Source organism: Prinia subflava, chromosome 22 (assembly GCF_021018805.1).
Source record: "Prinia subflava isolate CZ2003 ecotype Zambia chromosome 22, Cam_Psub_1.2, whole genome shotgun sequence".
NCBI classification, from domain to species: domain Eukaryota; kingdom Metazoa; phylum Chordata; class Aves; order Passeriformes; family Cisticolidae; genus Prinia; species Prinia subflava.
Genome location: NC_086268.1, coordinates 2,945,127 through 2,960,015, shown reverse-complemented (window position 1 = coordinate 2,960,015; position 14,889 = coordinate 2,945,127). Strand labels below are relative to the sequence as shown.

At 44.3% G+C, this 14,889-nt stretch overlaps 1 long non-coding RNA gene across 1 annotated transcript in view; it reads left to right on the top strand.

Annotated features, from left to right (window-relative positions):
* The window catches only part of LOC134561095 (uncharacterized), a 141,159-nt gene that overhangs the window by 111,923 nt on the left and 14,347 nt on the right, over positions 1-14,889 (top strand). The window contains exons 11-12 of the long non-coding RNA XR_010082855.1: positions 1,841-2,016; positions 11,184-11,279. This is a non-coding gene — a long non-coding RNA (uncharacterized LOC134561095). The remainder of the gene's footprint in view (positions 1-1,840; positions 2,017-11,183; positions 11,280-14,889) is intronic.

The window sequence follows — 14,889 nt, the reverse complement described above, 5'->3', positions numbered from 1 at the left end:
CCTTAAAATTATTTCAAGCACAGAAACCCTTCAAGAGTTGCTCTTTCCAGCTAGGATATGTGTGTGTATCTATATATATTTATTAGTCTAGTTGCATTAGGGTTAAAACCAGGGAGGGGAAAGAATGGGAATTATTTCACAGTTGTGTTTCTTATTTGCCTGAATTTCGGGGCAGAGGGATGAAATGGCTGCAAGCAGCTTTTCTGCTCAGGCACACAATGCATTCCGTAGTGATCGATTTTCCTGGACAGGGCATTTCTGCTTTGTGGTTTGCAAGAAAACCACCCACAGATCAAACCCCAGTGTTAGGTCTTTGGAGATTTTATTTCTCCCTATTTCCCTCTATATTCCTTTGGCTATAAATCTTTAAAATACCAGCTCTGTGTTGGGTTGTTACCGGCGAAAATATTCTGTATTTTTGGCTGTCCCACGTATCAAAGCCTTGTTGGTCCTGCAATCACTGATATTGTAAAATTAATAATGAAGCAAACTCTGCTCAGTGTAAAGATATCAGAAACCTAAATATAAACACCTTCATATACAGGTTGAAACTTTTGATTTGTAATCTCAGCATTCGAGGCAAATTCAGGCTGATGCTGATTGATTTGTTTGCCTCTGATGGATTTTCTGCCACTGTGAGGATGTTCATCAGGTTTTCACAAGGTGCAATAGCTCTGGGATTAATCAGTGGGGGGAAACATTTCCAACCCCACACCTTGGCAAATCCATGGCTCTCTTTCAATCCCCTGAATATATTGGATACGAGTGAAATTCCTGTTTAAAAAGCAGCGCTCATTAAAAAAAAATAATGAAAAATCTGCATTTTTCAACAAACAAAACTGTTGGTTTGCTGCTGCATTTCTCAATCTGCTGTCCTAAAGCTTGTCCAGGAGTTTGTTTCCCAAAAGGAGCAGGCTGGTTCCTGGATATTTCTCATTTCCAGGTGCCATGGAATGCCCTCCCTGTGCCCCATTCCCCCAGGGCTCTCAGGAATGCAGAGAGGCACAATCAGATTTATAGTGGGGATTTATTTGGAGCTTTTCCAGGGATAACTCTCGCTGCTTTTCCCCTTTTTTCTCCTCCTTTTCCCCCTCTGAGTGAAGCTCTGGCAATGGATCCCAAATCTCCTTCTTCCCTTTTGTGCTGGGAAAGCCAATCAGGTGGGGAGTGGGAGGTGCACAGGGATCAGCCCTGCTTTGGGCAGGGAAAAAAGGGAAAAAAGAGCATTTTTTCCAGCAAATCCCACTTTTCCTGGAGCCTGTGCCAGGCTCCTCGAAGGTCTGGCTCAGCCCTGGCTCTGGGTGTTCCCCCGGGCAGAGCTGGGCACACGTGTCCCGTGCAAAAAACACCCAAATTTTACAGCTTGGTTTCCTTCATGGATTTAACCTGTCCCAGGGAAAGGAGATTAGCCCGGGAATTAATGGGAAATGAAAAAAAGAAGTTTTGGAAATAGGTGAAGTGAGGAAAATGTAACCTCCTCCCTGCCTTGGGTACCTCAGTGAGATCATGTCATATGAAAAATCAGGTATTTCTCTGCCACAGCCATTCAAATGAGCTCACTTCATGCACAAAACTGAATGCAAAGAATATTAGTGCTAAAATGAATACACTGAATATAAAACAAACCTTCTGCCTGATGCAGTTTTGCAGAACACAGTGAGGCTGAGGGCAGAATTCCCTGCCAGGAGAAGAAATCCCAGCCACAACTGACCCCTGATATTGCACCTTTAGGCCCTGCTGGAAAACCTGGATTTTAACCTCAGGTCCCCTGCAATAAATGAGCTTTGTCGTGGAGGGCTGGGGTTATTTTTGGGTAACATTTGTTGTGTTCCATTTGCAGCTCTGTTCCCAAGGAGGGCACAGATCCCTGTGCTCCCTGCCCCGCTCCAGCCTTGACCACTGAGAGATTTCTGCACCCCAAAATTCCAACAGGAGGGCAAATCCTGCGTTTTCAAAGATGCTGCAGCACCAATTTTGGCTGCTGAAAACTTTGGGGAAAAGCTGGACTCTTTTAAGGTGAGTGTCAGTGTGGGAATCTAAACTTGGAGGATGAATTTAGATAACCTTTGGGCAGATGGTGAAAGTTTAACAGCTATAACAGGAGTTTCTTGCCACCCAGCGATTCCAAAGAAAGGAAAATTGTATTTTATAATTGCATATTTACCAGGCTGGAAAGGTTGAAGTGATTTATTTTAAGAACCTTCACCAAAAAAATAAAAAAAAAATAGAGAGAGAATGTTCTAACAGCATCCAAATAGCAAAATTCTTTTCCAAGTGGTGCCTGTTTGATTTTACAGAGGATAATATTAACTTGCACTGATATGGTTTGTCTCCTGAGGGAAGAGGAGTGAAAAATTGGTGACACTTTTGAGCAAGAGTTGATTTTCTCCACCAGGCTGCTCTCCAGCCTGACTCCCCACCAGTAAAATGGGAAATATTCCTTCTGCAGGAGAGAAAACTTGGAAAGCTCAGGGAAGGAGGGGAAGCCTCCTGCTTGCCGTGGCAAAACTTTGCTTTTCAAGCTTTATTAGAAAAATCCGAATGAACTTTTTTATTTGTCTGTGTGGAAGAAATACAGAGTTGGGGTTAGAGGGAATTTCCAGCTTGTTTAGCAGAGTGACAGGGGTTTTGTTTTTTGCCTTTAAAAATAGAATTAAAGTAGAACCTCAGCCCAGGAATGACTTTCTCTGAAAGTTGAAACAACTCTCACACAGTTCTGCCTGCTGCAGCCAGAATGGAAACAACTTTTTGCAGGGTGGGGGGGTGGCTGTGTATTGCAATTCTATTTCTATCCCCAAATTTTGCTGCTGGATAATTTCCTATCCTGTTTTAGTGATCCACCTCCAATGCTGCCTGTTAATTCAATTGCTGTGTAATCACCAGAAATTCTGTCCAGCAAAGTGCTTGTGAGGAAGAAACACAGATCAGCTTTATTTTGGTTGGTTTAAAATTTTTGTTTTATTTTATTTTGCTGATTTTCTTAAGGAGTGCAGGAATCCGTGCTTTTATATCCTAACAAAACCAATAATCCACTCCAAGGAGGGGCTTTAAGGTGCTGAGACAACGAAAGCTCCTGGTTAAAAACTCAAAAATTCCATTTACAGAAAGGCTTTTCCTCTTTCCATCTTTTTTTTCCTTTCCAAAGGGAAAGGAATCCTTTCCTTTTCCTTTCCTTTTCCTTTCCTTTCCTTTTCCCTCTTTCCAAAGTGACCCCAGGGCCTGGCAGTGACAGCAGGAATCCCTGCCTGCTGCCACAAACCCGTAGATCCGAACTTGTGCTCATATTCCTCACAAGCTTGTATCTATAGGTCTGTGGCTGCCTGGCGAGTGCACCCTGGGGTGCTGCTGCCAAATATTCCTCGCTCTTTCCTCCTTTTTTATTTTCCCTCTTCCCTCTTTTTTAATTTTTTATTTATTGGGATATAGACATCTCTGGGCAGGGTTCAAATCCCCTCGTGTAAAGGTTTCTGTGCTTGGTTGGTGCTGGGGAAAAGGGGAGGGGAGTTTGTTTGACATCAGGCTGGAGAAATTCAATCCCACCCATGTGCTGTGCCCTGCTCTGGTGATGGGGATGGGTTAGGGGTGTTAATTCTGGAACAGATAACATAATTTCATTTATAAAGGAACATGGAGCTATTCTCTCCTTGCTTAGTCCAGGAGTTTGTGAGAGGAACAATCATTTCTCTTTTATATCCAGGAATTGGGATCCCTTCTCTGACATGGGAGGGGCTTGGGCCTCCAACTCCTCTCTCAAAAATCAGTTTATTATAGAATCCCATTCCTCCTGATTTCATGGTATTTGTGTCTTTTCAAGTAGTTTTTCAGAGAAAATAACCATGCTAAAAAATCCAGAAGAAGTGCTAGGGCAGGAAAAACCATGGGAGCAGGCAGTGGAAAAGTAACCTTTAAAGTTGAGAGAGTGGAACAATTATTTTTGAAGAAAACATTCATTTTTTAAAACCCCAGTGTACAGATTCTATATGAAAATAATTAGTCTGTAAACTCAAAATAAAGTCTGACTACTCCTTTCCTGCAGCTTTCAGTGTTAATTCAACCAAAGATTTTCTCTGCATTTCCACTTTTAAATTTCTCTGGGTTTGAACTTGGCTTCTTTGACACACTCTGCTGTAGGCCAAAATTTTTTTTCCCCCCTCTTTGCTGAATTTCCAGGGTTTTCTATGTGTTTTCTATTTATTATAGAAGTTTTCTATTTATTATATTAAAATGAACTCAGAGAAGTCCAACCACTCTTCTTTCTCCCTGTGAGCTGAAACTAGCTTTAAAAAAAGGGTGAAAAAATTTGCATTTTGGCATCCTGTGTGTTGTAAAGTTGGGTAGAGAAGCTGGTCCTCAATATTCCCCAAATGTTTGGATGGGAAATCAAGGAATAAAAGCTGGTGAGTCGTTCCCAGCAGAACTTTTGCTGCTGGACTGTTCTGTGGTGGGATTTTACCCACAACAGGGACCTGGAGTTAAGCTCTCCTTTGGGATTTTGAGGGTGGAGGTTGTTCCATCCGTGATGGGATGAGCAGGGGCTCACCACAGAAGCAGCAGGAGATTGTGACAGTAAAAAAAAAAGGTTTTTCCAGAAGCTCTGTGGATAATCTGTGCTGGTTTGGGGTTGGTTTTTGAATGCTGTGAGTGTTCACCGTGTTGGATTCCCATGTGTGGCTCCAAGGGAAGCATGGGCTGGTTTAATCTGAGCCCCAAGGAGAAGTGAGCTGGCACAACCCAATAAAATCCACATTTCTGTAGGGTGGGCTCTCCTCTGCAAAGCCATTTGTGACAGAGTGGGCTGAGAAAAGCCTGGAATTTGTCCTGGATGTTGTGGCACTTTCAGGTGACATTTCTTGGAAGGTGCCAAAGACCCCTGGCAGGGGAATTGGGTCAGAGATGTCCCAAATTGAGGTACCACCATTTGATTTGGTATTTTTTTTTTTAATTAGAAAATCAATACCTGAATCATAAAAGAGGAAAGAAGAAACAGATTTTTTGTTTTCTTCTCTGTAAAATATTTTAGAGCAGCTTCTCTCTGCTAATCAGTATCTGATTTTTTTTTTACCTCCTTTTGGTGAGAGGCTTGGTCTAAACACAGCTGGATGCTTAGAAAGGGAACGTCAGAGGAGTGGCAGCAGAAGTGGGGTGAGCTGCAGGGCTGGGAGGAGGAGCAGGGAGCTCTTTCTGAGGCTGAACATGTTTTTTTGGACTGCTCCTGGTTTTTTGGGGTGACTTTGGGAATGCTGTGGCCTCAGCTTTGTGCACAAGGAGCCTCTTGCAGGCTCTTGATTTGTGCAGGGAGGATGCCAAGGAGGGCACCTCTGGCAGCACAGCTCCCCTGAGCTCAGGTTGTCCAAAAAACCAAACAAAACCTGTTCTTTGTGAGTTTTAAAATACATTTCAGTTTGTCTCTTGTTAAACTGCCCCCCTGCTCTTTTTCAGCTGCAGCCTCCCATATTCTGCCCCTGCCCCTTTGTTTTCCAGCCCTTTGAAAAGCCCTGCATCGTGTCCCAGCCTTAATTTGGATTTCCTTGCTGCTGCTTGTGTTGCACTGCACTTTGTTAAGTTCTGGAGTGAAACTGGAGTCTGACAAAATGACGTGAAGAACCTTGAAATGTGTCTTCCTTTGAGGCTGGAGGAGAATAATCGCAGTCTGTGCAGCTCCTACCTGTGTGTTTCTTACCAGGGATGTTTTTTATGATGATGATTATTATTATTATTACTATTTTCCCCTGGTGTTGTGGATAAGGAGCTTGCATTGCTTTGATGCAGGTGCACAGAGCTCCGCTGAGGCTGGGAGCCTTCACCCACCTGGAGGCTGCAGGGACACTCAGGGCACTGCTGGAATCCAAGCAGAGCACTCAGGAATTACCCCAGAATGTCCCAATATCCTCAGTCTCTTAATTCCTGCAGCTCCTTTCTCTGGAAAATGGGCAGAGTGGCTGATTTAGAGGTAAAAAAAGAAAAAACCAAAACAACCCCTCCTGTGTGGCTGCATCTGGGGAGGTTTTGCTCTGCTTGTTTCTTTCAAAAGCAGCAGAAATTCTTCTCTGAGGAAGCAAAGTTTTCCCAAATCTCCTTTTTTTTTTTTTAATTATAATATTTGGCAAATCTTATTTTTTCTCCTCAAAATGCCACGACCATTTCTCACTCCTCTTGCTGCCTGAGAGCACCTGTAAGGTCTCCTGCAGACAAGGGTGTCCCGTGGTGCCCACGGAGGGATGAAAAGGGAATTTATTTGTGTGTTCCCTCCTCTCCCAGCCTGGTGAGGAGCACAGTGAGCCCTTGTCAGCAAAGGAGCACACAATAGCACTCGGGTAATTAGAATAACCATATGCAGTGGCAAATGGGATTCGTGATAAGCAGAATGGAATTGTGCACCCTGGAATTTGAACCGGGTCCAAATACTCTTATTCAGATAATCAAATCTGGTTAAACTCTTAAAAGGCAGATAAATTTCACTATTCTGGTTATTTCAGTAATCTGATTTTTTTTTCCCTCCCCACCCCTCCTCCCTCTCTTTTTGTTTGTTTGATTCCAATCAGGAAGGGAGGAAATAAGGAGAGGATTTTTAGGGGAGGGATCCAAGACTTGGACACCTGCCCTTGTGCCAGGAGTGCTCAGGAGCATTGCAGGAGGGGCATTCCCTGAGCTGCCAGAGCTCCAGCTGCCCTGGGGACCCTCTGGTTGTGTTTTTGCAGGTTCATGGTGAAATCCAGCCCCAGATTTTAATTCAGTCTCCTGCCAGTTCCTTCATTTTTCAGCGTGCAGGTGAAACCAGCCTTGGCTCCAGATCATGCTCTGCAGGGTTTCAGTCCCAAAGCAGGCCTGGGATAAGCCAAAAAAAACCCCAAAAAAAGTTTTTAGGGTCATTTAGAGTCATCAGCACTTTGTGCTTGTGCCTCCTTCACCCCTTAGATCCAGCACGGGGTGTTGGGGTTGGTTGTGTCTCCAGAGCTGATGCTCCAGCTCCTCTCAAAGCCAAAGTTTGGTCCAGGAGTGAGAGCCTGGCCCCTTTCCCCCAGAGAAGCCCAGAGACTGAAATGCAGCGTTGAGCAAACCCTCAGATTGCTGCAACCCTGCCTAAAAGCTGAGGCACGGTTTTTGTCCTGCGTTGAACAATTTTGGAGAGCTTTCAAAATATTTACTTGCTGTGGATTTCAGCTGAGCCCAGATGAGGCTTCTTTCCCTGCTTTGCAGCCTCTTGGATTTCCAGCCCTTTTTTAGGGTTTATCAGATTCCAGGAGAGCTCTCTGAGCTGGGGTGAACCTTTGGACCTCTTGAGGTTCCTCACTGCAACCAACTTCTCATAAAGTTTCACCAAATAAAGCAGAAGGAGTGAGGTGACCAGCAGGAATGGGGTCAGCATTTCCAGTGTCTCAGGTTTACGAAAATCAACAAAAAAAAAAAAGGAATAAAAAGAAAAGATCACTCCAGGCTCAAATTTGGCAAATGGTATCTCAGCCCTCAGACTGGAGCCGTGGCATTTTGGGGTTTTGTATTTATTTTTTGCTCAATGACTTAAGGAAATGTATTTGCTTTGGGAGTATTTTCTGCTTTCCCGCCCCCTCCTTGGCGAGCCCTGCCTGGGATCTGACAGGGAAGGTGGGTTCCTCCTTCTTCTGAAAGATTCAGAGCCAAACCTCAGCTGATGATTTTCCTGATCACAATGAGACAAAACTCACCTTCCCTATCATCTGTAGTGAGTGTCCATTGCTGGAATGCTGTTTGAAGTCTGTAAATGCATGTAAAGTGTGATTTAGTGCAGGGGATTACTGCATGAGGCACGGGTTTGTGTCATTATTTGGGAATATTCTGCTCTCTGCACCCCCTGCTTTTCCGTGTGTCTGAATTGCTGCCTTACACTGAAGGGTGTAATGGGATATTCCAACCCAAAAATCAGCTCTGGGCTGGGATTCCCACCTCACTCCTGGGAAATCCAATGGGAACTGTGGCTGGGGGAAGCAGGTTTGTGATTTTTCCTCTCACCTGAAGGGAATAATAAAACCAGGGATGGGTGAAAACTCCCCTGGCTAAAGCTGGGACCTGGAGGCTCCTGAGCTCGGTGGCAGGGACAGGTATGAGAAGAACTGCTCCAGTGGCATTCTCTCTCTTTTTGAACATAAATACTCACTGGATTTATATTTATTATTATTATTTATATATTATTTATAACATAAATACTCCCTGGATGTGAATACCAGCGTTTCTGTGGAAGGACAGCAGCTGGAGTCACGTTTCCTTCAGGAATCAGAGAGTCACAGGGAGTGGAAAGACAGAATTTTTTAATTACACTGTAGCTTTAAAATAAGGCTGGGCTGGCCCAGAGATTTCCCTTTTGTCCCCAGAAGTGTGAAATCATTTCTGGGATTCTGAAACAGCAAGAGGCCTAAAAGGGGTCCCAAACAGAAGGGGCTGATTTGGGAGCACAGAGCTGCACGTGCTGGACTCCTGACATCGATAAGGGAGAGAGTGAACGTTGTCATCAGCTCAGAGATTCGCCCTAATTGCGTAATTAGGTGTGATCGTGCTAATTGGGTACAGGCCTAACTGACAAAAATCACCAGCAAACAGACAGGGAGCTGGGTGCCACCACCAGGGAGTGCCACGAGTGCCTCTGCTCCCAGAGCCAGGCACAGAGAGGGGACACCAAGGGACACAAATGACGGCAGTGGGGCTGCTCCTGCCTTAATATTTGAATTTAATTCTCAACTCTCTGCTCCCTGCCATGACCACCAGCAGATATTCTGAGTCAGGGCATGGCTCGAGTGCCTGGCACTTCTTTTTTCCCTGCTGGAAATGACAATTCCTCTGGGATGTAAATACACTTTGAGCTGTCCAAGCTGGGAGGGAACCAAACACCTGCAGTGAGGGATGAAGCCATGAAAAAGGGGAAATCTGCCAGGATAATTTGTGGAGCAGGATGAGGAGGAGCCCAAAACTTGACCCCAGAGGGTGAGTTAGGTGTCAAACCCTGGGACAGAAATCTTTTTAGCGTTTAGAAAGTTCTTGGAGTCTCTTTGTGGAGATGGAAGAGCAGCAAGGAGAGGTGGGCAGTCATTAGCATTGGCCAACTTGAGAAACAATCAGGTTATTTTGGCTAAATCTAAAGTAAGGAATTAATTATTGTAATTTATCCAGGAAAATACCTTTGCTGAGTTGAGTATACAAATGAAACAAAACTCTCTACCTCTCTATCTTCCACTTTAGAGTGAATTATTGGAGAGTTTTTGGTTTTTTGCTCAGCTCTGCTTTAAATACCTTTTGTGCAAGAGGTGCCTGTGTCAGTGTTAACAGCACCTTCTCATTAAACTGATCAGGTACAGGTAATAATTTATAAATTTTCAATTATGGACTGTTACCTATTACAAGATTGAGGTGCAGAAAAAATACTTGCAGGGATAAGTTGTAGAAAACGAGTGATTTATCTGTGTGACACTGAAATGTTTTAGTTTACAGCTGCAAAATGTGGAACAGGTTGTTTTGGGAGGTGTGAGTGGGAATTTGGGTAGAATCTGGGATTTTCCATCAGCCTAGCTCAGCACACAGGTTCACTCCCTCCCATAAAACGGCCTGAGTGAAATAATTGGATTTCACGTTGGAGAAAAGCTGTGTAATGCACAGAAATGATGATGTTGCATCGAGGAGTGGGGTCCAGGATGTTTTAGGCTCCTGCTGGGAGTACAGGGCCAGAAATCCATGATTTCCTCATCCAGAGCTGTGCTTTGGGCACTGCTCTAACAAATCAAACAGTTAACAGTGGCTCTGCTCTGTGCTGTTAACTAAAATACGCTGGAGTTTGGAATATGCTCCGTTCTTTGGTCAAAGTAAACTTTACCGAATATGGAGTCATTAGAAATCGGGATACCATCAACATCATGGGCACTCAGACATCACAAAAATGATTATTTTGCATTTTTTCCAACATCTCCTCCTGCTGTTGCAGGCTGGACTCTGAACAGTGATGCTGTTCCCCATCTTCCTCTTTATTTCCTGCCAGCCTTGGGGTGCACAGGCAGGGCAGGGCATCCTCTATAATCAAAATTCTGCTTTTTCCTGGGAAAACAGAGCAGCACGGGCATTCAGCAGAGCTCAGCATCCCCTCCTGAGGTTTGATTCCCTTGGAATCCCCTTCCAGCAGGGGATTATGTTATTTCACCTGAGGGGCAGCGGCCCTCAGCAGCATTTGGGGATGATGATGATAATAATAATAGTAATAATAATAATAGTAATAATAATAATAGTAATAATAATAATGATAATAATGACAATAAAATTAATAAACAGGCAGCCTGCTGACTTGGTGGGTGTCACAAGGATCCCATCCTGCTTGTTTGGCTGGAGTTGATGCAGGTTAAGGACCTGTCTTGTGAGGGGAAGGATTTTGCTTTTCCAGGATGGTTCTTTTGAGCCCTTTGGTGCAAGGGGTAAATTCACCTCAGGGTTTCCACCCCTCCTGCAGCTCTCTCCCAACCCCATTCCTGCACATCCCTCAAACATCCAGGAGCCAAGAAACGTGGTGTGTTCAGAAAGGAAGAGATGTGTCAGGACAAATCTCACCCTAAGCCCTCTTTAAATGCTTAAAAAAAAAAAAAAAAGTCTGTGTGTGTTCTGAATCTGCCATGGAAGGGGAACACCATTATTTTGGCCAGGGGAAAGAATTCCACCTCGTGTGAAAAGCTCCGTGATCTTGTCCAAATCCAGCAGGAATAACCCCGGCTTGTTGTGTCTCATCACATTTCCACCGTGGGGAGCTGAATTTGGGGTTGGTGTCTTTCCCCCAGCAGTTTCTTTTATTCCCTCTAAATTAAACCACCGAGGATTTGGAGGCCTTTTTTTTTTTTTGGTAACTAGAAGCCCCTGAGATTATTGAATTTTTGACTGCATGCATCCAGGTTGAGGTAGTAGGTTGTATAGTTTAGAATTACACCAAGGGAGATAACTGTACAACCTCCTAGCTTTCCTTGGGTCTTGCACACACCGGCGCCAGGAGCGACCACAAATCCTCAGCTCCCTTTGCTCTGGACACGTGGAACAGGAAAGAGCAGGTAAGACAAGCCAGAAAACCTTTTTGTTTCCTTCTGCCTCTTTAGAATTTCATCGAAATATCAATTTTATCAGCGTTTTGCTACTCGTTGGTGCTGAGTTTTTAAGCAAACCCAGTGATGTTTGTCTTCCTTCATTAGCCCTCGAGCAGCGTGGTGTTAACATTCCCAAAAAAAGCACCATGGCAACCCCTCAGCGTTCCTGCCTTCGTGGTCAGCGAGCAGAAGTCTCCAAAGGTAAAAATATCCTGTATTTTTATCCCCCTTTCCATTAGTCTTTGGCTGGATCAGTTAATTTTACACTGGGAGTTAAACAAGGCTGATGCTTCCAGATAAAACCTTGGAGGGTTTTGGTGAAAGTACCTAAATCTACAGAGCCCTCAGGAGAGCTTGGGAATATCCAGTGGGGAATGCACTCAGCTCAAATGGGGAATTTTAGGGGTTTTTTGCACATTTGGGTGTTTCAAAGGTTGATGCCTCCAGCAGAGCTGGTTTGTTCTCCCCCACAGCAGCTTGGGTGAAGGAGCTGGGGAACACCCCAAATGTCATGGACCAAAAAAACCCCATTTCTGATGTGTTTTACAGGTGTAAAATGCAGAGAATTGGGAAATCCCTTTTACCCAACTGCTCCTAAAATCCGTGGTTTTATTTGCCTGAATATTGGAGACCTGAAAAACCCTTGAAACCCTCCTAAAGCTGGAACAGAAAAATGAACATTTCGGTGCTGGCAGCACTCAGGGTTCAGCTCCTCTGGGGCCTGGGTGAAGGTGGTGGCTGCAGCCCTTGGGCAGGGCCCAGGACCTGAACTTAGATCTTTTCACTCTCTATATGAGTAATTCTGGCAAGGTTTTCTCAATTCCCAGAAATAAGAGGCTCTGTCTCTTCCTAAACTTGTTCACTTAGCGAAGAAAAATAAAGAGCAGGCGCTGGGTTAATTTCATTGGGTTAATCTGAAAGTGTGAACATGATCATGATATTTTAAGATATCTAAATAACAAAAAATTGTTGGTTTTTTGTGGTAAAACAGCCCTTAAAAACTTGAATATCTTCAAACCCTATTTGCTGAATGAAAAGAGAAGCTGTGAGGGTTACTCAGGGCTCACTTACGAGTTATTCCAAGAGTGGATTAATGGGATTTTATCCCATCTTGCTTTCAAAGAGGTTCCAGGTCCATGGTTTATATCCCTCAGGACAGGGAAGGGATCTGGGATAACACAACGCTGCTTCTGTCTTTCAGCAAGGCACATGCCCCAGACACATCAGGTAGTTAAAAACTGAGGAACCTTCTTGGCACGTTCTAGGCACTACCTTATTTCCCCCCCATAAATCTTTTTGCAGATGGAAGTGCAAATTTTTCAGCTGCATTGATTCCCATCCAACTCAGAGGGTTTTTTTCCATGAGGGTTGGGTTTTTTAACCTGTTTGGGGCTTCTCTAGGAGCAGCTTTGTGAATAATCCCAAATAAGAACAGAATCTTTTTTTTTTCTTTTTTTTGGTGTTTTTTAACCTGTTTGGGGCTTCTCTAGGAGCAGCTTTGTGAATAATCCCAAATAAGAACAGAATCTTTTTTTTTTTCTTTTTTTGGTGTTTTTTAACCAGTTTGGGGCTTCTCTAGGAGCAGCTTTAAACCAAATAAGAACAAGCTCTTATTTATTTTTTTTTTTTTTTAGTTTTCTTAACCTGTTTGAGACTTCTTTAGGAGCAGCTTTATGATTAATTTCAAATAAGAACAGGCTCTTCTTCTTCTTCTCTTTTTTTGGTTGTTTTTGACTTGTTTGGGACTTCTTTAGGAGCAGCTTTGTGAATAATCCCAAATAAGAACAAGATCTTTTTTCTTTTCCTTTTGGTGGATTTTTAACCTGTTTGAGTCTTCTTTAGGACAAGCTTTATGATTAATTTCAAATAAGAACAGGCTCTTCTTTTTTTTTTTGGTGGTTTTTGACTTGTTTGGGACTTCTTTGAGAGCAGCTTTGTGAATAATCCCAAATAAGAACAGGCTCTTCGTTTTTTATTTTAGTGGTAACATTTCAGATTCGCTCTGCACACTCAAAACATGAGGAGGCTCAAAAAATAGTGATTATTTATAATAATAAACACAACTTTACGTTAATGCTCTGAGATATCAATGCAAGGATCCATCCCACTCCAAAACCCGAGGAATCGCAATTAAAAAAAGCAGAATGGTCAGTGGTGAGCACAACTCAGCGTGCATATTTTCCCTCTGAACAAAACAGCATTCCAGCTCTCCCCCTGATGAGAGGAATGTATTGTCAATTAATTAGACTCCCATCATATGTCCTCGGATGCCCTTCCATCATATGCCTTCCATATGTCCCCATGTCATATGCCTTCCATATGCCCCCCGTGCAATTAAGCTCCCATCATATGGCTTCCATCATGTGCCATTTAAGTGGATTTCCAGGAGAACGTGGCACTGTTACAGTTTTGGACCTTTAGCAACGAGGAAAGGAGCTGGAAACGAGGAGAGGAGGAAGCAAAGGGAAGGTGGCTCGGCCCTGAGCGCTGCCTTTAATTGCCGGTTTTGTTTGGCTCGGCTTGAGCAGCGAAGGCACAGAAGTGTCCTGTTTTCCTTGGGTTCCATCCCCGGGTTTTGTTGGGAGAGCCAGGGAGATAGCAGCTGTTTTCCAGGGGAATGTTTCCACTGGAATGTGAAACGCAAAAAGAAACAGTCCACCTCCCAGGAAAGTGTTTGTGCTGCGATAGGGAAATGAGAGATTTGTCCTTGGGTCCCTGAACGTGAAGTGAAGGAGCAGAAACAGCCTGGGCAGGGAATCCATGGAGAGGAGATGGAAAACTCCCCTCCCATCCCTGCCCTCCCTCATGGAGGGCATTGAACTGTCCTAGGAGGGCCTGGGAAATAATGCCCAAGCAAATGTGAGATGGATTCCAAATTTACTGGAGCTTTTTAGGGGTAAAGACCAAAAACAGGCACTGATGGTTCCACGTGTAATGAGGGAAACTGCCAACATCCAAGGGATTAGGAGGTCTTGAATGGTGTCTAATTAAAGGACAGCTCGTTTGGCTCTTGTGCAAATGTCTCTCTGTGCCTCCTTCTTCCCAACAACTCCTGAGACTCTTTCCTAATCCAAATCAGACCTGACAGAAGAGCAGTGACTTCCAAGGGTGTTCTGCTCCAGCTTTGCAGCAATTGCAGAAATCCCAGCCACGCACCCTGAAATGCCAGCCATGCACCCCAAAATTCCAGCCATGCATCCCAAAATTCCAGCCATGCATCCCAAAATCCCAGCCATGCATCCCAAAATCCCAGCCATGCACCCCAAAATTCCAGCCACACACCCTGAAATCCCAGCCATGCACCCCAAAATTCCAGCCATGCACCCAGAAATCCCAGCCATACACCCCAAAATTCCAGCCATGCACCCAAAATCCCAGCCATGCATCCCAAAATCCCAGCCATGCACCCAAAATCCCAACTATGCACCCTGAAATCCCAGCCATGCACCCTGAAATCCCAGCCATGCATCCCAAAATCCCAGCCATGCACCCCGAAATCCCAGCCATGCATCCCAAAATCGCAGCCATGCACCCAAAATCCCAGCCATGCACCCAGAAATCCCAGCCATGCACCCAAAATCCCAGCCATGCATCCCAAAATCCCAGCCATGCATCCCAAAATCCCAGCCATGCACCCTGAAATCCCAGCCATGCATCCCAAAATTCCAGCCATGCATCCCAAAATCCCAGCCATGCACCCAGCAGTCAGGAAGGAGCTTGAAAGGACAAAGAGAAGGTAAAATGGTCATTTGTGCTGAGATCTCTCCATTTAAAAATTCAGAGTATTTTGTAGCATATCCCAGTTTACCAA